General features: G+C 51.6%; 1 protein-coding gene across 3 annotated transcripts in view; it reads left to right on the plus strand.

Moving 5' to 3' along the window:
• LOC123773592 (uncharacterized) overlaps positions 1 to 19,938 on the plus strand; it is a 633,080-nt gene that overhangs the window by 45,477 nt on the left and 567,665 nt on the right. The window lies entirely within an intron of this gene.

The following is a 19,938-nucleotide window of genomic DNA, read 5'->3' on the forward strand; positions in this document are numbered from 1 at the left end:
GATGACTGAGGCTAGCTCTTACATGATGGCTGAGGCCAGCTCTTACATGATGGCTGAGGCTAGCTCTTACATGATGACTGAGGCTAGCTCTTACATGATGACTGAGGCTAGCTCTTACATGATGACTGAGGCTAGCTCTTACATGATGGCTGAGGCTAGCTCTTACATGATGGCTGAGGCTAGCTCTTACATGATGGCTGAGGCTAGCTCTTACATGATGGCTGAGGCCAGCTCTTACATGATGGCTGAGGCCAGCTCTTACATGATGGCTGAGGCCAGCTCTTACATGATGGCTGAGGCCAGCTCTTACATGATGGCTGAGGCCAGCTCTTACATGATGGCTGAGGCCAGCTCTTACATGATGGCTGAGGCCAGCTCTTACATGATGGCTGAGGCCAGCTCTTACATGATGGCTGAGGCCAGCTCTTACATGATGGCTGAGGCCAGCTCTTACATGATGGCTGAGGCCAGCTCTTACATGATGGCTGAGGCCAGCTCTTACATGATGGCTGAGGCCAGCTCTTACATGATGGCTGAGGCCAGCTCTTACATGATGGCTGAGGCCAGCTCTTACATGATGGCTGAGGCCAGCTCTTACATGATGGCTGAGGCCAGCTCTTACATGATGGCTGAGGCCAGCTCTTACATGATGGCTGAGGCCAGCTCTTACATGATGGCTGAGGCCAGCTCTTACATGATGGCTGAGGCCAGCTCTTACATGATGGCTGAGGCCAGCTCTTACATGATGGCTGAGGCCAGCTCTTACATGATGGCTGAGGCCAGCTCTTACATGATGGCTGAGGCCAGCTCTTGCATGATGGCTGAGGCCAGCTCTTGCATGATGGCTGAGGCAGCTCTTACATGATGGCTGAGGCCAGCTCTTACATGATGGCTGAGGCCAGCTCTTACATGGATGGCTGAGGCCAGCTCTTACATGATGGCTGAGGCTAGCTCTTACATGATGACTGAGGCTAGCTCTTACACGATGGAACTGAGGCTAGCTCTTACATGATGACTGAGGCCAGCTCTTACACGATGGCTGAGGCCAGCTCTTACACGATGGCTGAGGCTAGCTCTTACATGATGACTGAGGGCTAGCTCTTACACGATGGCTGAGGCCAGCTCTTACACGATGACTGAGGCTAGCTCTTACACGATGGCTGAGGCCAGCTCTTACATGATGGCTGAGGCTAGCTCTTACATGATGACTGAGGCTAGCTCTTACACGATGGCTGAGGCCAGCTCTTACATGATGACTGAGGCTAGCTCTTACACGATGGCTGAGGCTAGCTCTTACACGATGGCTGAGGCTAGCTCTTACACGATGACTGAGGCTAGCTCTTACACGATGGCTGAGGCCAGCTCTTACACGATGGCTGAGGCCAGCTCTTACATGATGGCTGAGGCCAGCTCTTACATGATGACTGAGGCCAGCTCTTACACGATGGCTGAGGCCAGCTCTTACATGATGGCTGAGGCCAGCTCTTACATGATGGCTGAGGCCAGCTCTTACATGATGACTGAGGCCAGCTCTTACACGATGGCTGAGGCTAGCTCTTACATGATGGCTGAGGCTAGCTCTTACATGATGGCTGAGGCCAGCTCTTACATGATGACTGAGGCCAGCTCTTACATGATGGCTGAGGCCAGCTCTTACATGATGGCTGAGGCCAGCTCTTACATGATGACTGAGGCTAGCTCTTACACGTTGGCTGAGGCCAGCTCTTACATGATGGCTGAGGCTAGCTCTTACATGATGGCTGAGGCTAGCTCTTACACGATGGCTGAGGCCAGCTCTTACATGATGGCTGAGGCTAGCTCTTACATGATGGCTGAGGCCAGCTCTTACATGATGGCTGAGGCTAGCTCTTACATGATGGCTGAGGCTAGCTCTTACATGATGGCTGAGGCCAGCTCCTACACGATGGCTGAGGCTAGCTCTTACACGATGGCTGAGGCTAGCTCTTACATGATGGCTGAGGCCAGCTCTTACATGATGACTGAGGCTAGCTCTTACATGATGGCTGAGGCTAGCTCTTACATGATGGCTGAGGCCAGCTCTTACATGATGACTGAGGCTAGCTCTTACATCATGACTGAGGCGAGCTCTTACATGATGGCTGAGGCGAGCTCTTACATGATGGCTGAGGCGAGCTCTTACACGATGGCTGAGGCTAGCTCTTACATCATGGCTGAGGCTAGCTCTTACATGATGGCTGAGGCCAGCTCTTACATGATGGCTGAGGCGAGCTCTTACACGATGGCTGAGGCTAGCTCTTACATCATGGCTGAGGCGAGCTCTTACATCATGGCTGAGGCGAGCTCTTACATGATGGCTGAGGCTAGCTCTTACATCATGACTGAGGCCAGCTCTTACATGATGGCTGAGGCCAGCTCTTACATGATGGCTGAGGCCAGCTCTTACATGATGGCTGAGGCTAGCTCTTACACGATGGCTGAGGCTAGCTCTTACATCATGGCTGAGGCTAGCTCTTACATGATGGCTGAGGCCAGCTCTTACACGATGGCTGAGGCTAGCTCTTACATCATGGCTGAGGCCAGCTCTTACATGATGGCTGAGGCCAGCTCTTACATGATGGCTGAGGCCAGCTCTTACATGATGGCTGAGGCCAGCTCTTACATGATGACTGAGGCCAGCTCTTACATGATGGCTGAGGCCAGCTCTTACACGATGGCTGAGGCTAGCTCTTACATCATGGCTGAGGCTAGCTCTTACATGATGGCTGAGGCTAGCTCTTACACGATGGCTGAGGCTAGCTCTTACATGATGGCTGAGGCTAGCTCTTACATGATGGCTGAGGCCAGCTCTTACATGATGGCTGAGGCCAGCTCTTACATGATGGCTGAGGCCAGCTCTTACATGATGGCTGAGGCCAGCTCTTACACGATGGCTGAGGCTAGCTCTTACATCATGGCTGAGGCTAGCTCTTACATGATGGCTGAGGCTAGCTCTTACATGATGGCTGAGGCTAGCTCTTACACGATGGCTGAGGCTAGCTCTTACATGATGGCTGAGGCTAGCTCTTACATGATGGCTGAGGCTAGCTCTTACATGATGGCTGAGGCCAGCTCTTACATGATGGCTGAGGCTAGCTCTTACATGATGGCTGAGGCTAGCTCTTACATGATGGCTGAGGCCAGCTCCTACACGATGGCTGAGGCTAGCTCTTACACGATGGCTGAGGCTAGCTCTTACATGATGGCTGAGGCCAGCTCTTACATGATGACTGAGGCTAGCTCTTACATGATGGCTGAGGCTAGCTCTTACATGATGGCTGAGGCCAGCTCTTACATGATGACTGAGGCTAGCTCTTACATCATGACTGAGGCGAGCTCTTACATGATGCTGCTGAGGCGAGCTCTTACACGATGGCTGAGGCTAGCTCTTACATCATGGCTGAGGCTAGCTCTTACATGATGGCTGAGGCCAGCTCTTACATGATGGCTGAGGCGAGCTCTTACACGATGGCTGAGGCTAGCTCTTACATCATGGCTGAGGCGAGCTCTTACATCATGGCTGAGGCGAGCTCTTACATGATGGCTGAGGCTAGCTCTTACATCATGACTGAGGCCAGCTCTTACATGATGGCTGAGGCCAGCTCTTACATGATGGCTGAGGCCAGCTCTTACATGATGGCTGAGGCTAGCTCTTACACGATGGCTGAGGCTAGCTCTTACATCATGGCTGAGGCTAGCTCTTACATGATGGCTGAGGCCAGCTCTTACACGATGGCTGAGGCTAGCTCTTACATCATGGCTGAGGCTAGCTCTTACATGATGGCTGAGGCCAGCTCTTACATGATGGCTGAGGCCAGCTCTTACATGATGGCTGAGGCCAGCTCTTACATCATGGCTGAGGCCAGCTCTTACATGATGGCTGAGGCCAGCTCTTACATGATGGCTGAGGCCAGCTCTTACATGATGGCTGAGGCCAGCTCTTACATGATGGCTGAGGCCAGCTCTTACATGATGGCTGAGGCCAGCTCTTACACGATGGCTGAGGCTAGCTCTTACATCATGGCTGAGGCTAGCTCTTACATGATGGCTGAGGCTAGCTCTTACACGATGGCTGAGGCTAGCTCTTACATCATGGCTGAGGCTAGCTCTTACATGATGGCTGAGGCCAGCTCTTACATGATGGCTGAGGCCAGCTCTTACATGATGGCTGAGGCCAGCTCTTACATGATGGCTGAGGCCAGCTCTTACATGATGGCTGAGGCTAGCTCTTACATGATGGCTGAGGCCAGCTCTTACATGATGGCTGAGGCTAGCTCTTACACGATGGCTGAGGCCAGCTCTTACATGATGGCTGAGGCTAGCTCTTACATGATGGCTGAGGCCAGCTCTTACATGATGACTGAGGCTAGCTCTTTACATGATGGCTGAGGCTAGCTCTTACACGATGGCTGAGGCCAGCTCTTACATGATGGCTGAGGCCAGCTCTTACACGATGGCTGAGGCCAGCTCTTACACGATGGCTGAGGCCAGCTCTTACATGATGGCTGAGGCCAGCTCTTACATCATGGCTGAGGCTAGCTCTTACATGGTGGCTGAGGCCAGCTCTTACATGATGACTGAGGCCAGCTCTTACACGATGGCTGAGGCCAGCTCTTACACGATGGCTGAGGCCAGCTCTTACATGATGACTGAGGCCAGCTCTTACATGATGGCTGAGGCCAGCTCTTACATGATGGCTGAGGCCAGCTCTTACATGATGGCTGAGGCCAGCTCTTACATGATGACTGAGGCCAGCTCTTACATGATGGCTGAGGCTAGCTCTTACACGATGGCTGAGGCCAGCTCTTACACGATGGCTGAGGCCAGCTCTTACACGATGGCTGAGGCCAGCTCTTACATGATGGCTGAGGCTAGCTCTTACATGATGGCTGAGGCCAGCTCTTACATGATAACTGAGGCTAGCTCTTACATGATGGCTGAGGCTAGCTCTTACACGATGGCTGAGGCTAGCTCTTACACGATGGCTGAGGCCAGCTCTTACACGATGGCTGAGGCTAGCTCTTACATGATGGCTGAGGCCAGCTCTTACATCATGGCTGAGGCTAGCTCTTACATGATGGCTGAGGCCAGCTCTTACATGATGACTGAGGCTAGCTCTTACATGATGGCTGAGGCTAGCTCTTACACGATGGCTGAGGCTAGCTCTTACATGATGGCTGAGGCCAGCTCTTACATGATGACTGAGGCTAGCTCTTACATGATGGCTGAGGCTAGCTCTTACACGATGGCTGAGGCTAGCTCTTACATGATGGCTGAGGCCAGCTCTTACATGATGGCTGAGGCTAGCTCTTACATGATGGCTGAGGCCAGCTCTTACATGATGACTGAGGCCAGCTCTTACACGATGGCTGAGGCCAGCTCTTACACGATGGCTGAGGCCAGCTCTTACATGATGGCTGAGGCTAGCTCTTACATGATGGCTGAGGCCAGCTCTTACATGATGGCTGAGGCTAGCTCTTACATGATGGCTGAGGCTAGCTCTTACATGATGGCTGAGGCCAGCTCTTACATCATGGCTGAGGCAGCTCTTCCATGATGGCTGAGGCCAGCTCTTACACGATGGCTGAGGCCAGCTCTTACACGATGGCTGAGGCTAGCTCTTACATGATGGCTGAGGCCAGCTCTTACATGATGGCTGAGGCTAGCTCTTACACGATGACTGAGGCCAGCTCTTACACGATGGCTGAGGCCAGCTCTTACATGATGGCTGAGGCCAGCTCTTACATGATGGCTGAGGCCAGCTCTTACATGATGGCTGAGGCCAGCTCTTACATGATGGCTGAGGCCAGCTCTTACATGATGGCTGAGGCCAGCTCTTACATGATGGCTGAGGCCAGCTCTTACATGATGGCTGAGGCCAGCTCTTACATGATGGCTGAGGCCAGCTCTTACATGATGGCTGAGGCCAGCTCTTACATGATGGCTGAGGCCAGCTCTTACATGATGGCTGAGGCCAGCTCTTACATGATGGCTGAGGCTAGCTCTTACATGATGGCTGAGGCCAGCTCTTAAATGATGGCTGAGGCTAGCTCTTACATGATGGCTGAGGCCAGCTCTTACATGATGGCTGAGGCCAGCTCTTACATGATGGCTGAGGCCAGCTCTTACACGATGGCTGAGGCTAGCTCTTACACGATGGCTGAGGCCAGCTCTTACATGATGGCTGAGGCCAGCTCTTACATGATGGCTGAGGCCAGCTCTTACATGGATGGCTGAGGCCAGCTCTTACATCATGGCTGAGGCCAGCTCTTACATCATGGCTGAGGCTAGCTCTTACATGATGGCTGAGGCCAGCTCTTACATGATGACTGAGGCCAGCTCTTACACGATGGCTGAGGCCAGCTCTTACACGATGGCTGAGGCTAGCTCTTACATGATGGCTGAGGCCAGCTCTTACATCATGGCTGAGGCTAGCTCTTACATGATGGCTGAGGCCAGCTCTTACATGATGGCTGAGGCCAGCTCTTACATGATGGCTGAGGCCAGCTCTTACACGATGGCTGAGGCCAGCTCTTACATGATGGCTGAGGCTAGCTCTTACATGATGGCTGAGGCCAGCTCTTACATGATGACTGAGGCTAGCTCTTACATGATGGCTGAGGCTAGCTCTTACACGATGGCTGAGGCTAGCTCTTACACGATGGCTGAGGCCAGCTCTTACACGATGGCTGAGGCTAGCTCTTACACGATGGCTGAGGCCAGCTCTTACATCATGGCTGAGGCTAGCTCTTACATGATGGCTGAGGCCAGCTCTTACATGATGACTGAGGCCAGCTCTTACATGATGGCTGAGGCTAGCTCTTACACGATGGCTGAGGCTAGCTCTTACATGATGGCTGAGGCCAGCTCTTACATGATGACTGAGGCTAGCTCTTACATGATGGCTGAGGCTAGCTCTTACACGATGGCTGAGGCTAGCTCTTACATGATGGCTGAGGCCAGCTCTTACATGATGGCTGAGGCTAGCTCTTACATGATGGCTGAGGCCAGCTCTTACATGATGACTGAGGCCAGCTCTTACACGATGGCTGAGGCCAGCTCTTACATCATGGCTGAGGCTAGCTCTTACATGATGGCTGAGGCTAGCTCTTACATGATGGCTGAGGCCAGCTCTTACATGATGGCTGAGGCTAGCTCTTACATGATGGCTGAGGCGAGCTCTTACACGATGGCTGAGGCTAGCTCTTACATCATGGCTGAGGCTAGCTCTTACATGATGGCTGAGGCCAGCTCTTACATGATGGCTGAGGCGAGCTCTTACACGATGGCTGAGGCTAGCTCTTACATCATGGCTGAGGCGAGCTCTTACATCATGGCTGAGGCGAGCTCTTACATGATGGCTGAGGCTAGCTCTTACATCATGACTGAGGCCAGCTCTTACATGATGGCTGAGGCCAGCTCTTACATGATGGCTGAGGCCAGCTCTTACATGATGGCTGAGGCTAGCTCTTACACGATGGCTGAGGCTAGCTCTTACATCATGGCTGAGGCTAGCTCTTACATGATGGCTGAGGCCAGCTCTTACACGATGGCTGAGGCTAGCTCTTACATCATGGCTGAGGCCAGCTCTTACATGATGGCTGAGGCCAGCTCCTACATGATGGCTGAGGCCAGCTCTTACATGATGGCTGAGGCCAGCTCTTACATGATGACTGAGGCCAGCTCTTACATGATGGCTGAGGCCAGCTCTTACACGATGGCTGAGGCTAGCTCTTACATCATGGCTGAGGCTAGCTCTTACATGATGGCTGAGGCTAGCTCTTACACGATGGCTGAGGCTAGCTCTTACATGATGGCTGAGGCTAGCTCTTACATGATGGCTGAGGCCAGCTCTTACATGATGGCTGAGGCCAGCTCTTACATGATGGCTGAGGCCAGCTCTTACATGATGGCTGAGGCCAGCTCTTACACGATGGCTGAGGCTAGCTCTTACATCATGGCTGAGGCTAGCTCTTACATGATGGCTGAGGCTAGCTCTTACATGATGGCTGAAGCTAGCTCTTACACGATGGCTGAGGCTAGCTCTTACATGATGGCTGAGGCTAGCTCTTACATGATGGCTGAGGCTAGCTCTTACATGATGGCTGAGGCCAGCTCTTACATGATGGCTGAGGCTAGCTCTTACATGATGGCTGAGGCTAGCTCTTACATGATGGCTGAGGCCAGCTCCTACACGATGGCTGAGGCTAGCTCTTACACGATGGCTGAGGCTAGCTCTTACATGATGGCTGAGGCCAGCTCTTACATGATGACTGAGGCTAGCTCTTACATGATGGCTGAGGCTAGCTCTTACATGATGGCTGAGGCCAGCTCTTACATGATGACTGAGGCTAGCTCTTACATCATGACTGAGGCGAGCTCTTACATGATGGCTGAGGCGAGCTCTTACACGATGGCTGAGGCTAGCTCTTACATCATGGCTGAGGCTAGCTCTTACATGATGGCTGAGGCCAGCTCTTACATGATGGCTGAGGCGAGCTCTTACACGATGGCTGAGGCTAGCTCTTACATCATGGCTGAGGCGAGCTCTTACATCATGGCTGAGGCGAGCTCTTACATGATGGCTGAGGCTAGCTCTTACATCATGACTGAGGCCAGCTCTTACATGATGGCTGAGGCCAGCTCTTACATGATGGCTGAGGCCAGCTCTTACATGATGGCTGAGGCTAGCTCTTACACGATGGCTGAGGCTAGCTCTTACATCATGGCTGAGGCTAGCTCTTACATGATGGCTGAGGCCAGCTCTTACACGATGGCTGAGGCTAGCTCTTACATCATGGCTGAGGCTAGCTCTTACATGATGGCTGAGGCCAGCTCTTACATGATGGCTGAGGCCAGCTCTTACATCATGGCTGAGGCCAGCTCTTACATGATGGCTGAGGCCAGCTCTTACATGATGGCTGAGGCCAGCTCTTACATGATGGCTGAGGCCAGCTCTTACATGATGGCTGAGGCCAGCTCTTACACGATGGCTGAGGCTAGCTCTTACATCATGGCTGAGGCTAGCTCTTACATGATGGCTGAGGCTAGCTCTTACACGATGGCTGAGGCTAGCTCTTACATCATGGCTGAGGCTAGCTCTTACATGATGGCTGAGGCCAGCTCTTACATGATGGCTGAGGCCAGCTCTTACATGATGGCTGAGGCCAGCTCTTACATGATGGCTGAGGCCAGCTCTTACATGATGGCTGAGGCTAGCTCTTACATGATGGCTGAGGCCAGCTCTTACATGATGGCTGAGGCTAGCTCTTACACGATGGCTGAGGCCAGCTCTTACATGATGGCTGAGGCTAGCTCTTACATGATGGCTGAGGCCAGCTCTTACATGATGACTGAGGCTAGCTCTTACATGATGGCTGAGGCTAGCTCTTACACGATGGCTGAGGCCAGCTCTTACATGATGGCTGAGGCCAGCTCTTACACGATGGCTGAGGCCAGCTCTTACACGATGGCTGAGGCCAGCTCTTACATGATGGCTGAGGCCAGCTCTTACATCGTGGCTGAGGCTAGCTCTTACATGGTGGCTGAGGCCAGCTCTTACATGATGACTGAGGCCAGCTCTTACACGATGGCTGAGGCCAGCTCTTACACGATGGCTGAGGCCAGCTCTTACATGATGACTGAGGCCAGCTCTTACATGATGGCTGAGGCCAGCTCTTACATGATGGCTGAGGCCAGCTCTTACATGATGGCTGAGGCCAGCTCTTACATGATGACTGAGGCCAGCTCTTACATGATGGCTGAGGCTAGCTCTTACACGATGGCTGAGGCCAGCTCTTACACGATGGCTGAGGCCAGCTCTTACACGATGGCTGAGGCCAGCTCTTACATGATGGCTGAGGCTAGCTCTTACATGATGGCTGAGGCCAGCTCTTACATGATAACTGAGGCTAGCTCTTACATGATGGCTGAGGCTAGCTCTTACACGATGGCTGAGGCTAGCTCTTACACGATGGCTGAGGCCAGCTCTTACACGATGGCTGAGGCTAGCTCTTACATGATGGCTGAGGCCAGCTCTTACATCATGGCTGAGGCTAGCTCTTACATGATGGCTGAGGCCAGCTCTTACATGATGACTGAGGCTAGCTCTTACATGATGGCTGAGGCTAGCTCTTACACGATGGCTGAGGCTAGCTCCTTACATGATGGCTGAGGCCAGCTCTTACATGATGACTGAGGCTAGCTCTTACATGATGGCTGAGGCTAGCTCTTACACGATGGCTGAGGCTAGCTCTTACATGATGGCTGAGGCCAGCTCTTACATGATGGCTGAGGCTAGCTCTTACATGATGGCTGAGGCCAGCTCTTACATGATGACTGAGGCCAGCTCTTACACGATGGCTGAGGCCAGCTCTTACATGATGGCTGAGGCTAGCTCTTACATGATGGCTGAGGCCAGCTCTTACATGATGGCTGAGGCTAGCTCTTACATGATGGCTGAGGCTAGCTCTTACATGATGGCTGAGGCCAGCTCTTACATGATGGCTGAGGCCAGCTCTTCCATGATGGCTGAGGCCAGCTCTTACACGATGGCTGAGGCCAGCTCTTACACGATGGCTGAGGCTAGCTCTTACATGATGGCTGAGGCCAGCTCTTACATGATGGCTGAGGCTAGCTCTTACATGATGACTGAGGCCAGCTCTTACACGATGGCTGAGGCCAGCTCTTACATGATGGCTGAGGCCAGCTCTTACATGATGGCTGAGGCCAGCTCTTACATGATGGCTGAGGCCAGCTCTTACATGATGGCTGAGGCCAGCTCTTACATGATGGCTGAGGCCAGCTCTTACATGATGGCTGAGGCCAGCTCTTACATGATGGCTGAGGCCAGCTCTTACATGATGGCTGAGGCCAGCTCTTACATGATGGCTGAGGCCAGCTCTTACATGATGGCTGAGGCTAGCTCTTACATGATGGCTGAGGCCAGCTCTTAAATGATGGCTGAGGCTAGCTCTTACATGATGGCTGAGGCCAGCTCTTACATGATGGCTGAGGCCAGCTCTTACATGATGGCTGAGGCCAGCTCTTACACGATGGCTGAGGCTAGCTCTTACACGATGGCTGAGGCCAGCTCTTACATGATGGCTGAGGCCAGCTCTTACATGATGGCTGAGGCCAGCTCTTACATGATGGCTGAGGCCAGCTCTTACATCATGGCTGAGGCTAGCTCTTACATGATGGCTGAGGCCAGCTCTTACATGATGACTGAGGCCAGCTCTTACACGATGGCTGAGGCCAGCTCTTACACGATGGCTGAGGCTAGCTCTTACATGATGGCTGAGGCCAGCTCTTACATCATGGCTGAGGCCAGCTCTTACATGATGGCTGAGGCCAGCTCTTACATGATGGCTGAGGCCAGCTCTTACATGATGGCTGAGGCCAGCTCTTACATGATGACTGAGGCCAGCTCTTACATGATGGCTGAGGCTAGCTCTTACACGATGGCTGAGGCCAGCTCTTACACGATGGCTGAGGCCAGCTCTTACATGATGGCTGAGGCTAGCTCTTACACGATGGCTGAGGCCAGCTCTTACATGATGGCTGAGGCCAGCTCTTACACGATGGCTGAGGCCAGCTCTTACATGATGGCTGAGGCTAGCTCTTACATGATGGCTGAGGCCAGCTCTTACATGATGACTGAGGCTAGCTCTTACATGATGGCTGAGGCTAGCTCTTACACGATGGCTGAGGCTAGCTCTTACACGATGGCTGAGGCCAGCTCTTACACGATGGCTGAGGCTAGCTCTTACATGATGGCTGAGGCCAGCTCTTACATCATGGCTGAGGCTAGCTCTTACATGATGGCTGAGGCCAGCTCTTACATGATGACTGAGGCTAGCTCTTACATGATGGCTGAGGCTAGCTCTTACACGATGGCTGAGGCTAGCTCTTACATGATGGCTGAGGCCAGCTCTTACATGATGACTGAGGCTAGCTCTTACATGATGGCTGAGGCTAGCTCTTACACGATGGCTGAGGCTAGCTCTTACATGATGGCTGAGGCCAGCTCTTACATGATGGCTGAGGCTAGCTCTTACATGATGGCTGAGGCCAGCTCTTACATGATGACTGAGGCCAGCTCTTACACGATGGCTGAGGCCAGCTCTTACATCATGGCTGAGGCTAGCTCTTACATGATGGCTGAGGCTAGCTCTTACATGATGGCTGAGGCCAGCTCTTACATGATGGCTGAGGCTAGCTCTTACATGATGGCTGAGGCCAGCTCTTACATGATGGCTGAGGCTAGCTCTTACATGATGGCTGAGGCCAGCTCTTACATGATGGCTGAGGCTAGCTCTTACATGATGGCTGAGGCTAGCTCTTACATGATGGCTGAGGCTAGCTCTTACATGATGGCTGAGACCAGCTCTTACATGATGGCTGAGGCCAGCTCTTACACGATGGCTGAGGCTAGCTCTTACACGATGGCTGAGGCCAGCTCTTACACGATGGCTGAGGCCAGCTCTTACATGATGGCTGAGGCCAGCTCTTACACGATGGCTGAGGCCAGCTCTTACATGATGGCTGAGGCCAGCTCTTACATGATGGCTGAGGCCAGCTCTTACATGATGGCTGAGGCCAGCTCTTACATGATGGCTGAGGCCAGCTCTTACATGATGGCTGAGGCTAGCTCTTACATGATGGCTGAGGCCAGCTCTTACATCATGGCTGAGGCTAGCTCTTACATGATGGCTGAGGCCAGCTCTTACATGATGGCTGAGGCCAGCTCTTACACGATGGCTGAGGCCAGCTCTTACACGATGGCTGAGGCCAGCTCTTACACGATGGCTGAGGCCAGCTCTTACACGATGGCTGAGGCCAGCTCTTACACGATGGCTGAGGCCAGCTCTTACATGATGGCTGAGGCTAGCTCTTACACGATGGCTGAGGCTAGCTCTTACATGATGGCTGAGGCCAGCTCTTACATGATGGCTGAGGCCAGCTCTTACATGATGGCTGAGGCCAGCTCTTACATGATGGCTGAGGCTAGCTCTTACATGATGGCTGAGGCCAGCTCTTACATGATGGCTGAGGCCAGCTCTTACATGATGGCTGAGGCCAGCTCTTACACGATGGCTGAGGCCAGCTCTTACATGATGGCTGAGGCTAGCTCTTACATGATGGCTGAGGCCAGCTCTTACATGATGGCTGAGGCTAGCTCTTACACGATGGCTGAGGCCAGCTCTTACATGATGGCTGAGGCCAGCTCTTACATGATGGCTGAGGCCAGCTCTTACATGATGGCTGAGGCCAGCTCTTACATGATGGCTGAGGCCAGCTCTTACATGATGGCTGAGGCCAGCTCTTACATGATGGCTGAGGCCAGCTCTTACATGATGGCTGAGGCCAGCTCTTACATGATGGCTGAGGCTAGCTCTTACATGATGGCTGAGGCCAGCTCTTACATGATGGCTGAGGCTAGCTCTTACATGATGGCTGAGGCCAGCTCTTACATGATGGCTGAGGCCAGCTCTTACATGATGGCTGAGGCCAGCTCTTACACGATGGCTGAGGCTAGCTCTTACACGATGGCTGAGGCCAGCTCTTACATGATGGCTGAGGCCAGCTCTTACATGATGGCTGAGGCCAGCTCTTACATGATGGCTGAGGCCAGCTCTTACATGATGGCTGAGGCCAGCTCTTACACGATGGCTGAGGCCAGCTCTTACACGATGGCTGAGGCCAGCTCTTACATGATGGCTGAGGCGAGCTCTTACATGATGGCTGAGGCGAGCTCTTACACGCTGACGACGGTCAAGAGGCAGCCCCTTTCTTGCTCCCATAATTAATGTGACTTGTGTGGTGGTGTAAGGAGGCGGGCGCCAGGTATATCTTTACTACCGTTGTGCTCCGTGTTGCACCTTACACACCTCTGTTACCATCATAACTTTCCGGGGGGGGGGGGGCTCTCCACTTACATTAAACCAGTGCGCTAAAACAGAAGCGAAACACGGGCTCACCATAGCCCGTGCTACTTGGGACTTTTTGTTCCAGGTAGCGAATCTTAAACAGCAACAGAAGCGAAAAAGAAACAGGGAGAGGAAAGGAGGAAACCCCACCTCCGTTTAAAACCTTGACCCAAATATCACAATATCAAGATTATCGCGAATAACCGAACTCAATTACGGGCTCACTGTAGCCCGTGCTACATGGACATTTCGTTCTGAATAGCTAAATCTTAAGAATACTGACCATCTATAGTACTATACAAGTATTCATCCAGTTTAAATCATGTTTTGCTTTGGTGAAATCTGCAGCTGGCCAAGTCTTGGCTGGTTTATTTGTTCGGGGTCTCTGAGATCTCTGTATTTGTCTGTTAGTTTGAGAGAGTTGAGCAGTAGAAAGCAGGCAGTGTTATCAGTGACCCGAGATACGTTTAACACCTACATCAAAGAGACCAAAGAGCCAGAGCTCAACCCCCGCAAACACAACTAGGTGAGTACATCAGACTATTTAACATCGCCTACCATCTACTGAACAACACAGTGAAGACGTATCAATATTTTTGTTTACACACGGTGCATATGTTATTGTACACCTGAGGTGGTGTACACCACTACAAGACTTGGTGTAGGTGGTGTACACCACTACAAGACTTGGTGTAGGTGGTGTACACCGCTACAAGACTTGGTGTAGGTGGTGTACACCACTACAAGACTTGGTGTAGGTGGTGTACACCACTACAAGACTTGGTGTAGGTGGTGTACACCACTGCAAGACTTGGTGTAGGTGGTGTACACCACTACAAGTCTTGGTGTAGGTGGTGCACACCACTACAAGTCTTGGTGTAGGTGGTGTACACAGCTACAAGACTTGGTGTAGGTGGTGTACACCGCTACAAGACTTGGTGTAGGTGGTGTACACCGCTACAAGACTTGGTGTAGGTGGTGTACACCGCTACAAGACTTGGTGTAGGTGGTGTACACCGCTACAAGTCTTGGTGTAGGTGGTGTACACCACTACAAGACTTGGTGTAGGTGGTGTACACCACTACAAGACTTGGTGTAGGTGGTGTACACCGCTACAAGTCTTGGTGTAGGTGGTGTACACCACTACAAGACTTGGTGTAGGTGGTGTACACCACTACAAGACTTGGTGTAAGTGGTGTACACCGCTACAAGTCTTGGTGTAGGTGGTGTACACCACTACAAGTCCAAAGTGTATCCAAGATACATTATTACTCATATGGGTGTACAGCCAATACCCAAGATGGGTATGGGGCCTGACGGCTGAGTGTACAGCGCTCTGCATTCGTAGTCCTAAAGTTCCGGGTTCGATCCCCGGCGGAGGCGGAAACAAATGGGCAGAGTTTCTTTCACCCCAATGCCTCTGTTCACCTAGCAGTAAATAGGTACCTGGGAGTTAGACAGCTGCTACGGGCTGCTTCCTGGGGGTGTTTAACAAAAAGGAGGCCTGGTCGAGGACCGAGCCGCGGGGACGCTAAGCCCCGAAATCATCTCAAGATAACCTCAAGCCCAATACACAAACACAAAACTTCAAATTAAATACACCACAAAGTTGATTTTGGGATGATAGTGGCAGGCATTTGGCCCATCTCACGGCAGCAGGAACTTTGGCGAGGTGAAACACCTCTTCAAAAGATAATATAATAAATATGAACTTTGCATATAATAATTGTGTATTGTGTGTGTGTGTGTGTGTGTGTGTGTGTGTGTGTGTGTGTGTGTGTGTGTGTGTGTGTGTGTGCGTGTGTGTGTGTGTTTTAACGAGAATATAACGGAGAATGCGGCCCTACACAGACGATAAGAAGCAGTCAGATTCACGAAACAGTTACTCAGGTACTTACGAACGTGTACATCTTTCCTCAATCTTTGACGGCTTTGGTTACATTTATTAAACAGTTTACAAGCATGAAAACTTGCCAATCAACTGTTGTTATTGTTATAAACAGCCTCCTGGTGCTTCGGAGCTCATTAACTGTTTAATAATTGTAAACAAAGCCGCCAAATATTGAGAAAAGATGTACAGGTTCGTAAGTGCAGGCGTAACTGCTTCGTGAATCTGGCCCCAGGACCTGCAACTCCAAACATTTCTGCCGTAATACCAGGAACAAGGAATGAATTAATAATAGAGGTTTTCTACTGGAACAACTAGTGAAGTGCAGTACACACATATCCCACATGAAACATTTTATTTGGAAGAACTAAAAGGTTCTGTTACGTGTTCTAGTCTGGTTGTTACACACTCTCACACACTCTCCCCCCCCCACACTCTCCCCCCCCCACACACTCTCCCCCCCCCACACTCCCCCCCCCACACTCTCCCCCCCCCCCCCACACTCTCCCCCCCCCCCACACTCTCCACCCCCCCCACACTCTCCACCCCCCCCACACTCTCCCCCCCCCCACACTCTCCCCCCCCCCACACTCTCCCCCCCCCACACTCTCCCCCCCCCCACACTCTCCCCCCCCCACACACTCTCCCCCCCCCACACTCCCCCCCCACACTCTCCCCCCCCACACTCTCCCCCCCCCACACTCTCCACCCCCCCCACACTCTCCACCCCCCCCACACTCTCCCCCCCCCCCACACTCTCCCCCCCCACACTCTCCCCCCCCCCACACTCTCCCCCCCCCACACTCTCCCCCCCTACACTCTCCCCCGTCACTATCATCACAGGTTTGGACCAATCTCCTACACCCCGCTGGCCTATCCCCATTGAGGTTGTCCCTCAGAACTTGTAAGGTTTTGAAATAGAACTTCAATTAGAACACGTTTTGGACCTTGTAAGCAAGATTTATTTTGCCTTTTTCACAATGGCAACGCTGCTGCTGCTGCTGTGTGAATACCGAGCATCACCGAGCACTCAAATTGGGTGTGTCTGCAACCCGTTCTCGCACTTGCTTACAGTAAATATTGGCTTATTTAATAAGTGCATATGTGACATACTAATTGATTGTGAATATTTTAGTTTACCTTGAAAAGCTTCATAGAAAACACCGACCTCACCTCGAGAACGGGTTGGTGTGTGTTAGCTCCCATCCTCTGCCATCCTAGCAAAGTTTGTCAATATCAGAGGATTTAAAGGTACTTTTCTTTTTATCACGATTTGACAATACCCCTCCACACCCCCCTTCTACCCCTCCCCCCCTTCTACCACTCCCCCCCCCCGCTCCACACCATCTCCCCCCCTTGAAACCCCTTCTCCCCCTCAACATCTCCCCATACCCCTTCCACCCCCCTTACACCTGCGCCTCAACACATCACTTGTCCCAATTTTCGTAGAATTAATTGTTTTTGTTATCGTGTGCTGGCAAGGTCATAATTCAAATTAACCTGGAAACATACAGGACATTTTATGTACTGTGTGTATATATATATATATATATATATATATATATATATATATATATATATATATATATATATATATATATATATATATATATATATATATGTCGTACCTAGTAGCCAGAACGCACTTCTCGGCCTACTATGCAAGACCCGATTTGCCTAATAGGCCGAGTGATTTTCTTTTTTCAGTAAATTGCTTCCAATTAGTTTATTTGAATTTTTATTAATATATTATATTAAGAACATACATTATTGACTTGTGTTAGTTTAGGTTGGTTAGGTTTGGTCATATATCTACGTTAGTTTTAACTCAAATTTAAGAAAATTAACTCATGCATACTGAAATGGATACCTTTATCATTTCATAAGAAAAATACATTGAAAAATATATAAATTCAGGATAACTTGGCTTATTAGGCAAATCGCGCCCTGCATAGTAGGCTGAGTACGACGTTCTGGCTACTAGGTACAACATATATATATATATATATATATATATATATATATATATATATATATATATATAATATATATATAATTTGCAGGTTAGTTTGTATTATTGTGTTGTAATGGTAGGGGAGTATACCTTGCGATGATTTCAGGTCTCACATCCCCTCTGGGATGAGTAGTGTGGGTAATGATGGGAGTGTACTGTAGTGTGGTAGCCTGGTACAGGTATACACACACCAGGTACCGGTCCAGGCGTGGTGGCCTGGTACCGGTACTGGTATTGCCACTAGTAGCACACCTCTACCAGGCTACCTGCATTTTAATTCGCATTTTTGTGTAGAAATGGAGTGGAGGGAAACTAGGTGTGTTTTGGCCGTGTTGATGGTGCCCCTGCCGGCCCCAGCACCGGTAGTAATACCCGTGCCTATCATACTGCCTCCTATATCCTGCCTCATCCGGGGTTTGTTGCCGTGTTGTTCCCGGTTGATGGGGTTCTGGGAGTTGTTCTACTCCCCAAACCCGGCCCGAGGCCAGGCTTGACTTGTGAGAGTTTGGTCCACCAGGCTGTTGCTTGGAGCGTCCCGCAGGCCCACATATACCTGGTTGATGGGGTTCTGGGAGTTGTTCTACTCCCCAAGCCCGGCCCGAGGCCAGGCTTGACTTGTGAGAGCTTGGTCCAACAGGCTGTTGCTTGGAGCGGCCCGTAGGATAAGGGAATTATCTTGGGAAAGCAGCAAGCCATTAGGACTATATAGCGCTGGGAAGGGGTCCGGAGGCCCCCTTAGAGGCGATATACGAGCAGGTTATATGACTGAGCCGCAGCAATTCAGTATAAGTATTAATACCCTCCGCGGCCTGAATATATTTGTTTATAAATTCGACCAGTCCATAAAATGTTTGGATTATGAAATACCTGGAACTGATGCTCTTTTGTTTCCACTATGGTTGTGGGATATTAGTGTTGTGATGTGTGGGTCTGGCGGTGTGTTGTGTAGCCTGTGTTGTGTTGTGTGGGTCTGGCGGTGTGTTGTGTAGCCTGTGTTGTGTGGGTCTGGCGGTGTGTTGTGTAGCCTGTTGTGTTGTGTGGGTCTGGCGGTGTGTTGTGTAGCCTGTGTTGTGATGTGTGGGTCTGGCGGTGTGTTGTGTAGCCTGTGTTGTGTTGTGTGGGTCTGGCGGTGTGTTGTGTAGCCTGTGTTGTGTGGGTCTGGCGGTGTGTTGTGTAGCCTGTTGTGTTGTGTGGGTCTGGCGGTGTGTTGTGTAGCCTGTGTTGTGTTGTGTGGGTCTGGCGGTGTGTTGTGTAGCCTGTGTTGTGTTGGTCTGGCGGTGTGTTGTGTAGCCTGTGTTGTGTTGTGTGGGTCTGACGGTGTGATGTGTGGGTCTGGCGGTGTGTTGTGTAGCCTGTGGTGTGTTGTGTGGGTCTGACGGTGTGTTGTGTGGGTCTGGCGGTGTGTTGTGTAGCCTGTGGTGTGTTGTGTGGGTCTGGCGGTGTGTTGTGTAGCCTGTGTTGTGTTCTGTGGGTCTGGCGGTGTGTTGTGTATCCTGTGTTGTGTTGTGTGGGTCTGGCGGTGTGTTGTGTATCCTGTGTTGTGTTGTGTGGGTCTGGCGGTGTGTTGTGTTGTGTGGGTCTGACGGTGTGTTGTGTAGCCTGTGTTGTGTGGGTCTGGCGGTGTGTTGTGTAGCCTGTGTTGTGTTGTGTGGGTCTGGCGGTGTGTTGTGTAGCCTGTGTTGTGTGGGTCTGGCGGTGTGTTGTGTAGCCTGTGTTGTGTTGTGTTGGTCTGGCGGTGTGTTGTGTGGGTCTGGCGGTGTGTTGTGTAGCCTGTGTTGTGTGGGTCTGGCGGTGTGTTGTGTAGCCTGTGTTGTGTTGTGTTGGTCTGGCGGTGTGTTGTGTGGGTCTGGCGGTGTGTTGTGTAGCCTGTGTTGTGTTGTGTGGGTCTGGCGGTGTGTTGTGTAGCCTGTGTTGTGTTGTGTTGGTCTGGCGGTGTGTTGTGTAGCCTGTGTTGTGTTGTGTGGGTCTGACGGTGTGATGTGTGGGTCTGGCGGTGTGTTGTGTAGCCTGTGGTGTGTTGTGTGGGTCTGACGGTGTGTTGTGTGGGTCTGGCGGTGTGTTGTGTAGCCTGTGGTGTGTTGTGTGGG

This window comes from Procambarus clarkii, chromosome 72 (genome assembly GCF_040958095.1).
Source record: "Procambarus clarkii isolate CNS0578487 chromosome 72, FALCON_Pclarkii_2.0, whole genome shotgun sequence".
NCBI classification, from domain to species: Eukaryota; Metazoa; Arthropoda; class Malacostraca; order Decapoda; family Cambaridae; genus Procambarus; species Procambarus clarkii.